Source organism: Leuresthes tenuis, unplaced genomic scaffold, assembly GCF_036924035.1.
Source record: "Leuresthes tenuis unplaced genomic scaffold, fLeuTen1.0.hap1 SCAF_18, whole genome shotgun sequence".
NCBI classification, from domain to species: Eukaryota; Metazoa; Chordata; class Actinopteri; order Atheriniformes; family Atherinopsidae; genus Leuresthes; species Leuresthes tenuis.
The window spans coordinates 28,404,209-28,420,911 of NW_027325372.1; the positions used below are offsets into that span (position 1 = coordinate 28,404,209).

The window sequence follows — 16,703 nt, forward strand, 5'->3', positions numbered from 1 at the left end:
GCAGCTGAACACCACCTCTCCCGATTTTGATTATGTATGGACCGGCATTTTTACCTTTTCTAACACATTTTTCAGCAATTATGGTTGGAGATTCACACCTACTCACAGCCGAACAACTCCGCTACCGCATTTGATGGTGTATAGTCGGGCATTCTCACCCTTTCTCATCAGCTTTTTGCAAATTATGATCTGACATTCACACCTACTTCCAGTCGAACAGCTCTGCTCCCGCTTTTGATTATGTTTGGTTAGATATTCGAACCTTTTCTTAACTGCTTTTTACAAACTTTGGTCGGACGTTCACAATATCTTGCAGCCGAACACCTCCGCTTCCGCTTTTGATGGTGTATATTCGGGCATACGAACCTTTTCTTACCCGCTTTTTACAAACCAAGGTCGGACTTTCACACCTTCTCTTAGCTGAACAACTCCGCTCCCTCTTTTGATTGTGTACAGTCGGGTAATTTAACCTTTTCTTACCCGCTTTTTACCATCTATGGTCGGACATTCACACCGTCTTACAGCGGAACACCTCCGCTCCCTCTTTTGATGATGTATGGTTAGGCATTCACACCTTTTCTTACCCATTTTTCAGTAATTTTGGGTAGACATTCACACCTTCTTGCAGCTGAACACCTCCTCTCCCGCTCAGGATCATGTGCAGTTTGATATTCGAAAATTTTCTTTCATGTTTTCTAGCAATTATTGATGGACATTCAGACCGTCTTGCAGCTGAACACCTCCGCTCCCACTTTTGTTGGTGTATAGTCGGGCTTTCGAGCCTTTTCTTCCCCGGTTTTTACAAATTATGGTTGGACATTCAGACCTTCTTGCAGCCGAAAACCTCCACTCCCTCTTTTGATCATACATTGTCGGGCATTCGCACCTTTTCTTACCCGCTTTTTACAAACCATGGTTGGACTTTCACACCTTTTAGTAGCCGAACAACTCCGCTCCCGTTATTGATTGTGTACAGTCGGGTATTTTAACCTTTTCTTACCCGCTTTTTACCAACTATGGTTGGACATTCACACCTTCTTACAGCAGAACACCTCCGCTCCCTGTTTTGATTATGTATGGTTTGACATTCACACCTTCTCTCACCCGCCTTTTACTATGGTCGGCCATTCACAGCTTCCTCTCCACCATACTTGTATGGTGGGATATTCACACCCACCTGCATCCGAAGACCTCCGCCCCCACTTTTGTTGATATTTAGTCGGTCATTCGCACCTTACCCGCTTTTGGCAAACTATGGCCTTCTTGCAGCCCAACACCTCTGATCTCGCTTTTGATGATGTAAGGTTGGGCATTCAGACCTTGCTTCACCTGCTTTTCACCAAATATAGTCGGACATTCACACCCACTTGCATCCGAAGACCTCCGCCCCAAATTTAGTTGATATTTAGTCGGACATTCGCACCTTACCCGCTTTTGGCAAACTATGGCCTTCTTGCAGCCAAACACCTCTGATCTCGCTTTTGATGATGTAAGGTTGGGCATTCAGACCTTGCTTCACCTGCTTTTCACCAAATATAGTCGGACATTCACACCTTCTTGCAGCCGAACACTTCCGCTTTTAGTGTTCTATGAGGCATTCACATATTTTTTTTCACCGTATTTTATAGATTATGGTTGGAAATTCTCACCCACTCTCATCCGAAGACCTCTCCTCCCGCTTTTGTTAATATATAGTCGGGCATTCGAACCTTTTCTTACCCGCTTTTTACAAATTATGGTCGAACATTCACACCTACTTGCAGCTGAATACTTCCGCTCCACCTTTTAGGTATGTATGGTTGGCATTTGCACCTCTTTTTAATACTGATTGCTGAAGATTAAGTTGTTCTTTCTCAAACTACAAATTTTTTTTAATTGTTGAAACTTGATTTGAAGTGGATAAATAAGGAGGACAAAAAGTTTTAAGTCAGGCTGATAGAAGGAATTAATTTTATAGCAAAATCTGTATTTCGTCATATGTCGAGAGATGCTTATTGCTGAAGAAGTTCTTTCTCATTCTACAAAGTACAACGTTGTTTATCGTTGAAACTTGATTAGACATGAATAAATATGAAGGACAAAGCAGTCTTAACTTGGTTTGAGTTAATGAATTTGTTTTATAGGAGAATCCGAATTCGTGCATAACCCATAAAATAGAGCTTATTTTCGGATTCCTGAAGAATGAGTCTGGTTCTTTCTCATAATACAAAGTTTGTTGTTTATTGTTGAAACTTCATCAGAAGTGAAGAAATAAATGAATGCCTATCAACAAATGTGGGATCTAAACTCTAGTGCTTCCTCTAAAATAATTTCCTTTCTCAATTTAGAAATGTGTGTGTGTAAGTCACAACACCCGTGACACCAAAACGGCTTTCTTTTCTCTACACTCTGCACTATGAGCACACACACCAAATCAGAAAGGCTTTTTTCTCTCTTTTCTACATTATGGACTGTGGGGACCCAAAACCGCTCTCTCTCTTTTTTTTTTTTATCGTGTGCCAGGGCGTTGTCTCACGTATTAGATTATGCTTAAGATATGAATGGGTTTATCAGTCACATCAGAATCCATACATACTGATCCTCCCGTAATAAAATGGTCGGATCTTATCAAACACACTTTGTTTCTTGTGACAATCAAGTCAGCGAAACAGCGTATACACGTCAAGACACTGAATCAAGTTTGCCACAAGAACTCATAAGTTTGGCAGTATTGCTCTGCCGTCAGCAATCATACACCCATTTTATTTTCGTGAGACATGTGCAAGCACCTGTTCATCTACTGTTCTATCACTATGAATTAGTGATCTATTATCAATAAGGATACTTCTACAACTACTATCAAAGTATGTCCGGACTTCTTATGTTGTCAGTTGCTATATATGAATAAGTGGGTAGCTACTGACAAGCATTAAGCATGTCACACAGCCCAAACATATAACATTTCAGGACACACCACACAGTTAACAACCACAGTGAAGCGTGTCAAAGCCCAAACATGTAACATTCAACAGGACACTTACACAACACATTCAAATCAAACAGTCAGACAACATACAAGAACATATACCCCAGCCGGCATTGCTCCCTGCCTATTTTCGTACAGCACACTATGTGTGCGCACACCTTTATTCACAAACTCTTCAACTTATACTCTTTTACCGAAGCTGCTACAGCTCGATTGGCCGAATACCCTTAGATCCTATTTCGGTGAATTTGACATCTGCCTTACATATAACAGATTAGCGGTTTAGCAGTTTTAATTTAGTTTGAGTTGTTTTTTTTGTTTAAATCTTTCTAGACATGGTAAATATTAAGGACAAAGCAGTTTTCACATAGTTTGAGTGAAGGAATTCATTTTATAGATAAAATCCCAAGAGTCTGCTGAGAAAAGAGAGTGAATGCAAAGTAGACTTTAACACGGCTATGGGAGCGAGCCGAGTGTGGGCTAACCGGGAGAATTGCTTGAAAGAAACGCGACACCGAATGAGCGATCAGAACAAAGCCTCAATACGGGATTCTCGTGGTGTTTTTGTTGCTGCCTTGTCTTTTCCACAGAGTAAAAGACAAGGCAGCCATCGAATAGGGCCCGATTGTTCCTACTTGGTCAGCCGAGGAGCAAGAGGGGGGGGGGCAAGCGTCTCAACCAAGCAAAGCTCACCATGGGGAAGGTGGCTATGCCAACTAGCCTGATGCCCTGCTCCCGCAGTGACGGATAATCGTACTCTGGTTTCTCTTCATAACGTACAAGTCTTTCGCCTTTTACTAAAGATTTCTGTGGAGAGCAGCACTAATGAGTTGTTTCTATTTTTGGCAGGCTTTACCTTTGCGGGTGAAGCCCTTTCTGTCTGTGCAAAAGAAATATTCTTACTGTGCAGAGTGACTTCTCTGAGTAGAATCGCCTTACTTGTTGCGACTGTGCCGATGTTCGAAGCTGGAGTGCAAAGTTGTTGCTTGAATGGTGCTTGCTGGAGCGTGCGGGAGTGCAAAGTTATACCATTTAAAAGGGCTGAAGAGTGCTCAGTGCAGCGGGTGGGCGACACTCTGGCCACCTTGAAAACCGAGGTTACATCCACTACCAGGGGCAGCCCAAGTTCTGCCGCAAGTGTGGTGAGCATGGGCACCTGGTTGAGGCTTGTACCAAGGTGTTATGTGGGAAGAGCAGAGAAATTGGGCAAACTTTTGGAGAGTGTCCAAATGGCAGGAAATGTAATCTCTGTGGAGAATTAAATCACCTCTTCAGAGATTGCCCTAAATCTTTTGCCAACAAATTAAAGACGGTAAAGCCACAGTCAAGCCAACAAAGAGAAGGACCAAAGGTGGCAGTTGGTGAACAAAGTGAAGAGGTTGACCCAATAAATTCAAACTTCCCGCCAAAAGCTTGGATTGGAAGTGAGGAGCAAAAAGGGGAGGGGCCTGTAGAGGCCTCACCACTCAGTGTTGAAGTGAATTCACAGGCAGAGGGTGGAGCTACGCTAAATGAGGAGGAAGAGCAGACAGGTGAGTCTAGTGAAGATACTCACCTCCCCGAAGGTCAACAGCCGAAGAGGACGGCATCTGAGCCTCTGATTCCCCAGTGGTATCAGAGAAGAGGGGAAGGGTTAGGTCCCTTTCAGACAGTTCTTCAGTGGAAGAACCTAGAGTCTTCCCCTCCGACTCACGAAATGAGGTCTCCTTTTTAACTTCAGCTCTGCAATCAACCCCCAGGGACTCAAAGTTAAATGCAACATTGCGTCAGAGGCCAACACCGAGAGTCCGAAAAGGAAATATAGATCACCCTACTCACTTTTCACCTAAAGAAATGAAGGAAGAGCTAGTTTCCCAAGAAATAACCTGTGTGTAATTTGTTTTGATAACTTAGAAAAACGAAAATGACATACCTACTTTCCTTTATGCTTTTAATGGTTCTCACCTTCTCAACACTAAATGTGAGAAGTGTGAAATCAAAGACAAGAGCCCAGAGTATTTTATCCTTCTTAGACTCCATTAAATCAGATGTGTTTTTAATACAAGAATGTGGACTACCTTTTTTAAAAAACCATAGACAATGGGAGGAAATGTGGCCCCATTTATCGATATGGAGTGGCTCAAATCAAAATAAAAATGATGGTGTGGCCATTCTAATTAAAAATCCGCATGTTCTGGTGAAAGGTAGCACAGTGGTGAGAGACGGACGGGCACTTTTAGGGCACTTTTAGCACACTTGAATTTTATGGGGCAAGACTTTAACCTCTTAAATATTTATGGTTTCAATGGAAAAAATTAAAGGTATGACCTTTTAGAAGATATACAGCTTTACATGCTAGGGCAAGTACCTTTAGTTGTAGGAGGGGATTTTAACTGTATCTTGAGCAGGAAAGATAGAAAAAGAGCAGGGGTAGATTTTAAAGTGGATAAGACTTCGATTTTACTTCAGGGCATATGCAGGGATTTTAAGCTTACTGACTGTTTTAAAACCATGCATCCCAGAGAGGAGGGCTTCACCTGGTTTAGTCATGATGGCACCAGAGCCTCTCGCATTGATTATTTCTTTACTAGAGATTGCCCACCCACTGATGTTAGATTAACCCCTGTTTTCTTTTCAGACCACCTTATGCTCTCCTGCACCCTTTCACCCCCTTCTGGTGTGACGGTAGGAAGTGGTCTGTGGAAACTCAACTGTTCCCTGTTGGAGGATGAAATCATAGTCAGTCAGTACAGGGAATGTTATAAAGAGTGGCAGACCCTTCAAGACCTCTACGAAACACATGCACAATGGTGGGAAATGGTGAAGGAAACGACCCAGACTTTTTTTAAACAGCAAGGTAAACGTAAAAAAAGGAAAGAGAATAGATGTATGATGGGACTACATAAACGCTTACAGCGCTACTTTAAACTAAATCAGTGTGGCATAGACTTTAAAGAAGAAATCAAAGATGTCAAAAAGGAAATGTCAGTTTTAGCAGAAATAAAGAGTAAAGGAATTTTTGTAAGAAGCAGGGAGCAGGAAATTGAGGAAGGTGAAAAAGAAAGAAAGTTATAAATAAAAAGGAGTGTAATCAAAATCTAAAAAGAGAAGATGGGTTTTTAACAAAATCCACACAAGAGATGATTGAAACTGTACATACCTTTTATAGTAACATGTACAAAGAGAAACCAGTGCACTTGGAAACATCGGCAGAAATCTTAAAATTCGTTGACAAAACCGTAAAAGAGAATGCACACTTGACACAGAATTTTACTGCTTTAGAGTTAAAAAAATGCCTAACAGGTTTTAAGAGAAGTCGAGCTCCGGGTTTAGACGGGCTTCCTGCAGAATTCTATCTGACCTATTGGGACCTTTTATCATCAGACATTTTAGATGTTTTTAAAGATTTTGAAAAACTCGACCGACTGCCTGACAGTTTTAGAGTGGGAATAGTGACTCTACTTTATAAAAAAAATGATAAGACTGACCTAAAGAATTGGAGGCCAATCACACTTTTAAACTTTGACTGTAAACTTTTTAGCAAGGTTTTAGCGACACGGATGTCCTCTGTTTTAGAGGAGGTAATTCACCCAGACCAAGCTTGTGCCATCTCAGGGAGACAACTCACCGACAGCCTCGTACTGATTCGAGACATCATTGATTACGCTAGAGACAGAAACACCCGGCTTGTCATCTTAAATTTAGACTTTGAAAAAGCATTTGATCGGGTCTCGCATCAATATCTCTTTCAGGTGTTGCAGCCATCGAAAAGGGCCCGATTGTTCCTACTTGGTGAGCTTTGCTTGGTTGAGACGCTTGCCCCCCCCCCCCTGCTCCTCGGCTGACCAAGTAGAAACAATCTATTCGATGGCTGCCTTGTCTTTTACTCTGTGAAAAAGACAAGGCAGCCACAAACACCACGGGAACACCGTATTGAGGCTTTGTTCTGACCACTCATTCGGTGTCGCGTTTCTTTCAAGCAATTCTCCCGGTTAGCCCGCACTCGGCTCGCTCCCAGAGCCGTGTTAAAGTCCACTTCGCATTCACTCTCTTTTCTCAGCAGATTAAAAGAAAGTTTCATCTTGGGCTCCCTGAAACTTCCATCCTGCACCGCTGTTTGCTTTTTCACAAGAGCAGAGGAGAGCGCACCGTTCCCAGCGGCACTGCAGTACCGGGTCGAGGCTTGGAGTGAACGGAGCATGCTTCTTTTTCAACTCCTATTCTTAAAAATCCATTTAATATGTTGTCCTCGTATAGAGGACATATTAAACTGATAAGAACAGATACTACACTTGATATTAGCCAAAAGGCCGAGAAGCGATAACTGTCCACTGTTTCAGGTCCGAGGGCCCTTGCTGGCACAATGCGCACTTGTAGCAGTGTTCTTTTTATGGCCATAGGTGGCCAGAGTGTCACGTTGCACCTCCGCCCACCCGCTGCACTGAGCACTCTTCAGCCCTTTTAAATGGTATAACTTTGCACTCCCGCATGCTCCAGCAAGCACCATTCAAGCAACAACTTTGCACTCCAGCTTCGAACATCGGCACAGTCGCAACAAGTAAGGCGACTCTACTCAGAGAAGTCACTCTGCAAAGTAGCAAGATTTCTTTTGCACAGACAGAAAGGGCTTCACCCGCAAAGGTAAAGCCTGCCAATAATAGAAACAACTCATTAGTGCTGCTCTCCACGGAAGTCTTTAGTAAAAGGCGAAAGACTTGTATGTTATGAAGAGAAACCAGAGTACGATTATCCGTCACTGCGGGAGCAGGGCATCAGGCTAGTTGCCATAGCCACCTTCCCCATGGTGAGCTTTGCTTGGTTGAGACGCTTGCTCCCCCCCTTGCTCCTCGGCTGACCAAGTAGGAACAATCGGGCCCTATTCGATGGCTGCCTTGTCTTTTACTCTGTGCAAAAGACAAGGCAGCAACAAAAACACCACGAGAATCCCGTATTGAGGCTTTGTTCTGACCGCTCATTCGGTGTCGCGTTTCTTTCAAGCAATTCTCCCGGTTAGCCCGCACTCGGCTCGCTCCCAGAGCCGTGTTAAAGTCTACTTCGCATTCACTCTCTTTTCTCAGCAGACTCTTGGGATTTTATCAATAAAATGAATAAATTCACTCAAACTATGTTAAAACTGCTTTGTCCTTCATATTTACCATGTCTTGAAAGATTTAAACAAAAAAACCAACGTTGTACTTTGCAGTAAAAGAAATAGCAAATCTAAAGTTTCAGGAATCCGAGAATAAGCTTACTTTCATGAGTTCTTCACGATTTCGGATTTTGCTATAAAATGAATTCCTTCACTCAAACTAAATTAAAACTGCTAAACCGCTAATCTGTTACATGTAAGGCAGATGTCAAATTCACCGAATTAGGATTATTCGGTATTCGGCCAATCGAGCTATAGCAGCTTCGGTAAAAGAGTATAAGTTGAAGAGTTTGTGAATAAAGGTGTGCGCACACATAGTGAGCTGTAGGAAAATAGGCAGGGAGCAATGCCGGCTGGCGTATATGTTCTTGTATGTTGTCTGACTGTTTGATTTGAATGTGTTGTGTAAGTGTCCTGTTGAATGTTACATGTTTGGGCTTTGACACGCTTCACTGTGGTTGTTAACTGTGTGGTGTGTCCTGAAATGTTATATGTTTGGGCTGTGTGACATGCTTAATGCTTGTCAGTAGCTACCCACTTATTCATATATAGCAACTGACAACGTAAGAAGTCCGGACATACTTTGATAGAGTAGTTGTAGAAGTATCCTTATTGATAATAGATAAACTAATTCATAGTGATAGAACAGTAGATGAACAGGTGCCTGCACATGTCTCACGAAAATAAAATGGGTGTATCATTGCTGATGGCAGAGCAATACTGCCAAACTTATGAGTTCTTGTGGCAAACTTGATTCAGTGTCTTGACGTGTATACGCTGTTTCGCTGACTTGATTGTCACAAGAAACAAAGTGTGTTTGATAAGATCCGACCATTTTATTACGGGAGGATCAGTATGTATGGATTCTGATGTGACTGATAAACCCATTCGTATCTTAAGCACAATCTAATACGTGAGACAACGCCCTGGCACACGATAAAAAAAAAAAGAGAGAGCGGTTTTGTGTCCCCACAGTCCATAATGTAGAAAAGAAAGAAAAAAGCCTTTCTGATTTGGTGTGTGTGCTCATAGTGCAGAGTGTAGAGAAAAGAAAGCCGTTTTGGTGTCACGGGTGTTGTGACTTACACACACACATTTCTAAATTGTGAAAGGAAATTATTTTAGAGGAAGCACTAGAGTTTAGATCCCACATTTGTTGATAGGCATTCATTTATTTCTTCACTTCTGATAAAAATGATAAGACTGACCTAAAGAATTGGAGGCCCATCACACTTTTAAACTTTGACTGTAAACTTTTTAGCAAGGTTTTAACGACACGGATGTCCTCTGTTTTAGAGGAGGTAATTCACCCAGACCAGGCTTGTGCCATCTCAGAGAGACAACTCACCGACAGCCTCGTACTGATTCGAGACATCATTGATTACGCTAGAGACAGAAACACCCGGCTTGTCATCTTAAATTTAGACTTTGAAAAAGCTTTTGATCGGGTCTCGCATCAATATCTCTTTCAGGTGTTGCAGCCATCGAATAGGGCCCGATTGTTCCTACTTGGTGAGATTTGCTTGGTTGAGACGCTTGCTCCCCCCCCTTGCTCCTCGGCTGACCAAGTAGGAACAATCGGGCCCTATTCGATGGCTGCCTTGTCTTTTACTCTGTGCAAAAGACAAGGCAGCCACAAACACCACGGGAACACCGTATTGAGGCTTTGTTCTGACCACTCATTCGGTGTCGCGTTTCTTTCAAGCAATTCTCCCGGTTAGCCCACACTCGGCTCGCTCCCAGAGCTGTGTTAAAGTCTACTTCGCATTCACTCTCTTTTCTCAGCAGATTAAAAGAAAGTTTCATCTTGGGCTCCCTGAAACTTCCATCCTGCACCGCTGTTTGCTTTTTCACAAGAGCAGAGAAGAGCGCACCGTTCCCAGCGGCACTGCAGTACCGGGTCGATGCTTGGAGTGAACGGAGCAAGCTTCTTTTTCAACTCCTATTCTTAAAAATCCATTTAATATGTAGTCCTCGTATAGAGGACATATTAAACTGATAAGAACAGATACTACACTTGATCTTAGCCAAAAGGCCGAGAAGCGATAACTGTCCACTGTTTCAGGTCCGAGGGCCCTTGCTGGCACAATGCGCACTTGTAGCAGTGTTCTTTTTATGGCCATAGGTGGCCAGAGTGTCACGTTGCACCTCCGCCCACCCGCTGCACTGAGCACTCTTCAGCCCTTTTAAATGGTATAACTTTGCACTCCCGCATGCTCCAGCAAGCACCATTCAAGCAACAACTTTGCACTCCAGCTTCGAACATCGGCACAATCGCAACAAGTAAGGCGACTCTACTCAGAGAAGTCACTCTGCACAGTAACAAGATTTCTTTTGCACAGACAGAAAGGGCTTCACCCACAAAGGTAAAGCCTGCCAAAAATAGAAACAACTCATTAGTGCTGCTCTCCACGAAAGTCTTTAGTAAAAGGCGAAAGACTTGTATGTTATGAAGAGAAACCAGAGTACGATTATCCGTCACTGCGGGAGCAGGGCATCAGGCTAGTTGCCATAGCCACCTTCCCCATGGTGAGCGTTGCTTGGTTGAAACGCTTGCCCCTGTGCAATCGACAAGGCAGCAACAAAAACACCACGGGAACACCGTATTGAGGCTTTGTTCTGACCGCTCATTCGGTGTCGCGTTTCTTTCAAGCAATTCTCCTGGTTAGCCCACACTCGGCTCGCTCCCAGAGCCGTGTTAAAGTCTACTTCGCATTCACTCTCTTTTCTCAGCAGACTCTTGGGATTTTATCTATAAAATGAATTCCTTCACTCAAACTATGTTAAAACTGCTTTGTCGTTCATATTTACCATGTCTAGAAAGATTTAAACAAAAAAAAAACAACGTTGTACTTGGCAGTAAAAGAAAGAGCAAATCTAAAGTTTCAGGAATCCGAGAATAAGCTTACTTTCATGAGTTCTTCACGATTTCGGATTTTGCTATAAAATGAATTCCTTCACTCAAACTAAATTAAAACTGCTAAACCGCTAATCTGTTACATGTAAGGCAGATGTCAAATTCACCGAAATAGGATCTAAGGGTATTCGGCCAATCGAGCTGTAGCAGCTTTGGTAAAAGAGTATAAGTTGAAGAGTTTGTGAATAAAGGTGTGCGCACACATAGTGAGCTGTAGGAAAATAGGCAGGGAGCAATGCCGGCTGGGGTATATGTTCTTGTATGTTGTCTGACTGTTTGATTTGAATGTGTTGTGTAAGTGTCCTGTTGAATGTTACATGTTTGGGCTTTGACACTTCACTGTGGTTGTTAACTGTGTGGTGTGTCCTGAAATGTTATATGTTTGGGCTGTGTGACATGCTTAATGCTTGTCAGTAGCTACCCACTTATTCATATATAGCAACTGACAACATAAGAAGTCTGGACATACTTTGATAGTAGTTGTAGAAGTATCCTTATTAATAATAGATAAACTAATTCATAGTGATAGAACAGTAGATGAACAGGTGCCTGCACATGTCTCACGAAAATAAAATGGGTGTATGATTGCTGACAGCAGAGCAATACTGCCAAACCTATGAGTTCTTGTGGCAAACTTGATTCAGTGTCTTGACGTGTATACGCTGTTTCGCTGACTTGATTGTCACAAGAAACAAAGTGTGTTTGATAAGATCCGACCATTTTATTACGGGAGGATCAGTATGTATGGATTCTGATGTGACTGATAAACCCATTCGTATCGTAAGCATAATCTAATACGTGAGACAACGCCCTGGCACACAATCAAAAAAAAAAAAGAGAGAGCGGTTTTGTGTCCCCACAGTCCATAATGTAGAAAAGAGAGAAAAAAGCCTTTCTGATTTGGTGTGTGTGCTCATAGTGCAGAGTGTAGAGAAAAGAAAGCCGTTTTGGTGTCACGGGTGTTGTGACTTACACACACACATTTCTAAATTGTGAAAGGAAATTATTTTAGAGGAAGCACTAGAGTTTAGATCCCACATTTGTTGATAGGCATTCATTTATTTCTTCACTTCTGATAAAAATGATAAGACTGACCTAAAGAATTGGAGGCCCATCACACTTTTAAACTTTGACTGTAAACTTTTTAGCAAGGTTTTAACGACACGGATGTCCTCTGTTTTAGAGGAGGTAATTCACCCAGACCAGGCTTGTGCCATCTCAGAGAGACAACTCACCGACAGCCTCGTACTGATTCGAGACATCATTGATTACGCTAGAGACAGAAACACCCGGCTTGTCATCTTAAATTTAGACTTTGAAAAAGCTTTTGATCGGGTCTCGCATCAATATCTCTTTCAGGTGTTGCAGCCATCGAATAGGGCCCGATTGTTCCTACTTGGTGAGATTTGCTTGGTTGAGACGCTTGCTTCCCCCCCTTGCTCCTCGGCTGACCAAGTAGGAACAATCGGGCCCTATTCGATGGCTGCCTTGTCTTTTACTCTGTGCAAAAGACAAGGCAGCCACAAACACCACGGGAACACCGTATTGAGGCTTTGTTCTGACCACTCATTCGGTGTCGCGTTTCTTTCAAGCAATTCTCCCGGTTAGCCCACACTCGGCTCGCTCCCAGAGCTGTGTTAAAGTCTACTTCGCATTCACTCTCTTTTCTCAGCAGATTAAAAGAAAGTTTCATCTTGGGCTCCCTGAAACTTCCATCCTGCACCGCTGTTTGCTTTTTCACAAGAGCAGAGAAGAGCGCACCGTTCCCAGCGGCACTGCAGTACCGGGTCGATGCTTGGAGTGAACGGAGCAAGCTTCTTTTTCAACTCCTATTCTTAAAAATCCATTTAATATGTAGTCCTCGTATAGAGGACATATTAAACTGATAAGAACAGATACTACACTTGATCTTAGCCAAAAGGCCGAGAAGCGATAACTGTCCACTGTTTCAGGTCCGAGGGCCCTTGCTGGCACAATGCGCACTTGTAGCAGTGTTCTTTTTATGGCCATAGGTGGCCAGAGTGTCACGTTGCACCTCCGCCCACCCGCTGCACTGAGCACTCTTCAGCCCTTTTAAATGGTATAACTTTGCACTCCCGCATGCTCCAGCAAGCACCATTCAAGCAACAACTTTGCACTCCAGCTTCGAACATCGGCACAATCGCAACAAGTAAGGCGACTCTACTCAGAGAAGTCACTCTGCACAGTAACAAGATTTCTTTTGCACAGACAGAAAGGGCTTCACCCGCAAAGGTAAAGCCTGCCAAAAATAGAAACAACTCATTAGTGCTGCTCTCCACGAAAGTCTTTAGTAAAAGGCGAAAGACTTGTATGTTATGAAGAGAAACCAGAGTACGAATATCCGTCACTGCGGGAGCAGGGCATCAGGCTAGTTGCCATAGCCACCTTCCCCATGGTGAGCGTTGCTTGGTTGAAACGCTTGCCCCTGTGCAATCGACAAGGCAGCAACAAAAACACCACGGGAACACCGTATTGAGGCTTTGTTCTGACCGCTCATTCGGTGTCGCGTTTCTTTCAAGCAATTCTCCTGGTTAGCCCACACTCGGCTCGCTCCCAGAGCCGTGTTAAAGTCTACTTCGCATTCACTCTCTTTTCTCAGCAGACTCTTGGGATTTTATCCATAAAATGAATTCCTTCACTCAAACTATGTTAAAACTGCTTTGTCCTTCATATTTACCATGTCTAGAAAGATTTAAACAAAAAAAAAACAACGTTGTACTTGGCAGTAAAAGAAAGAGCAAATCTAAAGTTTCAGGAATCCGAGAATAAGCTTACTTTCATGAGTTCTTCACGATTTCGGATTTTGCTATAAAATGAATTCCTTCACTCAAACTAAATTAAAACTGCTAAACTGCTAATCTGTTACATGTAAGGCAGATGTCAAATTCACCGAAATAGGATCTAAGGGTATTCGGCCAATCGAGCTGTAGCAGCTTTGGTAAAAGAGTATAAGTTGAAGAGTTTGTGAATAAAGGTGTGCGCACACATAGTGAGCTGTAGGAAAATAGGCAGGGAGCAATGCCGGCTGGGGTATATGTTCTTGTATGTTGTCTGACTGTTTGATTTGAATGTGTTGTGTAAGTGTCCTGTTGAATGTTACATGTTTGGGCTTTGACACGCTTCACTGTGGTTGTTAACTGTGTGGTGTGTCCTGAAATGTTATATGTTTGGGCTGTGTGACATGCTTAATGCTTGTCAGTAGCTACCCACTTATTCATATATAGCAACTGACAACATAAGAAGTCTGGACATACTTTGATAGTAGTTGTAGAAGTATCCTTATTAATAATAGATAAACTAATTCATAGTGATAGAACAGTAGATGAACAGTTGCCTGCACATGTCTCACGAAAATAAAATGGGTGTATGATTGCTGACAGCAGAGCAATACTGCCAAACCTATGAGTTCTTGTGGCAAACTTGATTCAGTGTCTTGACGTGTATACGCTGTTTCGCTGACTTGATTTTCACAAGAAACAAAGTGTGTTTGATAAGATCCGACCATTTTATTACGGGAGGATCAGTATGTATGGATTCTGATGTGACTGATAAACCCATTCGTATCGTAAGCATAATCTAATACGTGAGACAACGCCCTGGCACACAATCAAAAAAAAAAAGAGAGAGCGGTTTTGTGTCCCCACAGTCCATAATGTAGAAAAGAGAGAAAAAAGCCTTTCTGATTTGGTGTGTGTGCTCATAGTGCAGAGTGTAGAGAAAAGAAAGCCGTTTTGGTGTCACGGGTGTTGTGACTTACACACACACATTTCTAAATTGTGAAAGGAAATTATTTTAGAGGAAGCACTAGAGTTTAGATCCCACATTTGTTGATAGGCATTCATTTATTTCTTCACTTCTGATAAAAATGATAAGACTGACCTAAAGAATTGGAGGCCCATCACACTTTTAAACTTTGACTGTAAACTTTTTAGCAAGGTTTTAACGACACGGATGTCCTCTGTTTTAGAGGAGGTAATTCACCCAGACCAGGCTTGTGCCATCTCAGAGAGACAACTCACCGACAGCCTCGTACTGATTCGAGACATCATTGATTACGCTAGAGACAGAAACACCCGGCTTGTCATCTTAAATTTAGACTTTGAAAAAGCTTTTGATCGGGTCTCGCATCAATATCTCTTTCAGGTGTTGCAGCCATCGAATAGGGCCCGATTGTTCCTACTTGGTGAGATTTGCTTGGTTGAGACGCTTGCTCCCCCCCCTTGCTCCTCGGCTGACCAAGTAGGAACAATCGGGCCCTATTCGATGGCTGCCTTGTCTTTTACTCTGTGCAAAAGACAAGGCAGCCACAAACACCACGGGAACACCGTATTGAGGCTTTGTTCTGACCACTCATTCGGTGTCGCGTTTCTTTCAAGCAATTCTCCCGGTTAGCCCACACTCGGCTCGCTCCCAGAGCTGTGTTAAAGTCTACTTCGCATTCACTCTCTTTTCTCAGCAGATTAAAAGAAAGTTTCATCTTGGGCTCCCTGAAACTTCCATCCTGCACCGCTGTTTGCTTTTTCACAAGAGCAGAGAAGAGCGCACCGTTCCCAGCGGCACTGCAGTACCGGGTCGATGCTTGGAGTGAACGGAGCAAGCTTCTTTTTCAACTCCTATTCTTAAAAATCCATTTAATATGTAGTCCTCGTATAGAGGACATATTAAACTGATAAGAACAGATACTACACTTGATCTTAGCCAAAAGGCCGAGAAGCGATAACTGTCCACTGTTTCAGGTCCGAGGGCCCTTGCTGGCACAATGCGCACTTGTAGCAGTGTTCTTTTTATGGCCATAGGTGGCCAGAGTGTCACGTTGCACCTCCGCCCACCCGCTGCACTGAGCACTCTTCAGCCCTTTTAAATGGTATAACTTTGCACTCCCGCATGCTCCAGCAAGCACCATTCAAGCAACAACTTTGCACTCCAGCTTCGAACATCGGCACAATCGCAACAAGTAAGGCGACTCTACTCAGAGAAGTCACTCTGCACAGTAACAAGATTTCTTTTGCACAGACAGAAAGGGCTTCACCCGCAAAGGTAAAGCCTGCCAAAAATAGAAACAACTCATTAGTGCTGCTCTCCACGAAAGTCTTTAGTAAAAGGCGAAAGACTTGTATGTTATGAAGAGAAACCAGAGTACGATTATCCGTCACTGCGGGAGCAGGGCATCAGGCTAGTTGCCATAGCCACCTTCCCCATGGTGAGCGTTGCTTGGTTGAAACGCTTGCCCCTGTGCAATCGACAAGGCAGCAACAAAAACACCACGGGAACACCGTATTGAGGCTTTGTTCTGACCGCTCATTCGGTGTCGCGTTTCTTTCAAGCAATTCTCCCGGTCAGCCCACACTCGGCTCGCTCCCAGAGCCGTGTTAAAGTCTACTTCGCATTCACTCTCTTTTCTCAGCAGACTCTTGGGATTTTATCTATAAAATGAATTCCTTCACTCAAACTATGTTAAAACTGCTTTGTCCTTCATATTTACCATGTCTAGAAAGATTTAAACAAAAAAAAAAACAACGTTGTACTTTGCAGTAAAAGAAAGAGCAAATCTAAAGTTTCAGGAATCCGAGAATAAGCTTACTTTCATGAGTTCTTCACGATTTCGGATTTTGCTATAAAATGAATTCCTTCACTCAAACTAAATTAAAACTGCTAAACCGCTAATCTGTTAC

At 42.9% G+C, this 16,703-nt stretch overlaps 9 non-coding genes across 9 annotated transcripts; 1 reads left to right on the forward strand and 8 right to left on the reverse strand.

Moving 5' to 3' along the window:
* Positions 1-3,718: 3,718 nt before the first annotated feature.
* LOC140276379 (U5 spliceosomal RNA) lies at positions 3,719-3,832 on the forward strand. The gene has a single exon (XR_011908978.1). It is a non-coding gene; the product is annotated as a U5 spliceosomal RNA (small nuclear RNA).
* Positions 3,833-7,082: 3,250 nt separating this feature from the next.
* On the reverse strand, positions 7,083-7,266 carry LOC140276182 (U2 spliceosomal RNA). Its single transcript, XR_011908857.1, has one exon. It is a non-coding gene; the product is annotated as a U2 spliceosomal RNA (small nuclear RNA).
* A 308-nt stretch (positions 7,267-7,574) lies between these two features.
* Positions 7,575-7,688, reverse strand: LOC140276340 (U5 spliceosomal RNA). The gene has a single exon (XR_011908942.1). It is a non-coding gene; the product is annotated as a U5 spliceosomal RNA (small nuclear RNA).
* Positions 7,689-9,956: 2,268 nt separating this feature from the next.
* Positions 9,957-10,140, reverse strand: LOC140276046 (U2 spliceosomal RNA). The gene has a single exon (XR_011908736.1). It is a non-coding gene; the product is annotated as a U2 spliceosomal RNA (small nuclear RNA).
* Positions 10,141-10,448: 308 nt separating this feature from the next.
* LOC140276329 (U5 spliceosomal RNA) lies at positions 10,449-10,562 on the reverse strand. Its single transcript, XR_011908932.1, has one exon. It is a non-coding gene; the product is annotated as a U5 spliceosomal RNA (small nuclear RNA).
* A 2,198-nt stretch (positions 10,563-12,760) lies between these two features.
* LOC140276047 (U2 spliceosomal RNA) lies at positions 12,761-12,944 on the reverse strand. The gene has a single exon (XR_011908737.1). It is a non-coding gene; the product is annotated as a U2 spliceosomal RNA (small nuclear RNA).
* A 308-nt stretch (positions 12,945-13,252) lies between these two features.
* LOC140275736 (U5 spliceosomal RNA) lies at positions 13,253-13,366 on the reverse strand. Its single transcript, XR_011908455.1, has one exon. It is a non-coding gene; the product is annotated as a U5 spliceosomal RNA (small nuclear RNA).
* Positions 13,367-15,565: 2,199 nt separating this feature from the next.
* On the reverse strand, positions 15,566-15,749 carry LOC140276048 (U2 spliceosomal RNA). Its single transcript, XR_011908738.1, has one exon. It is a non-coding gene; the product is annotated as a U2 spliceosomal RNA (small nuclear RNA).
* A 308-nt stretch (positions 15,750-16,057) lies between these two features.
* LOC140275737 (U5 spliceosomal RNA) lies at positions 16,058-16,171 on the reverse strand. The gene has a single exon (XR_011908456.1). It is a non-coding gene; the product is annotated as a U5 spliceosomal RNA (small nuclear RNA).
* Between the last annotated feature and the right edge of the window lie 532 nt (positions 16,172-16,703).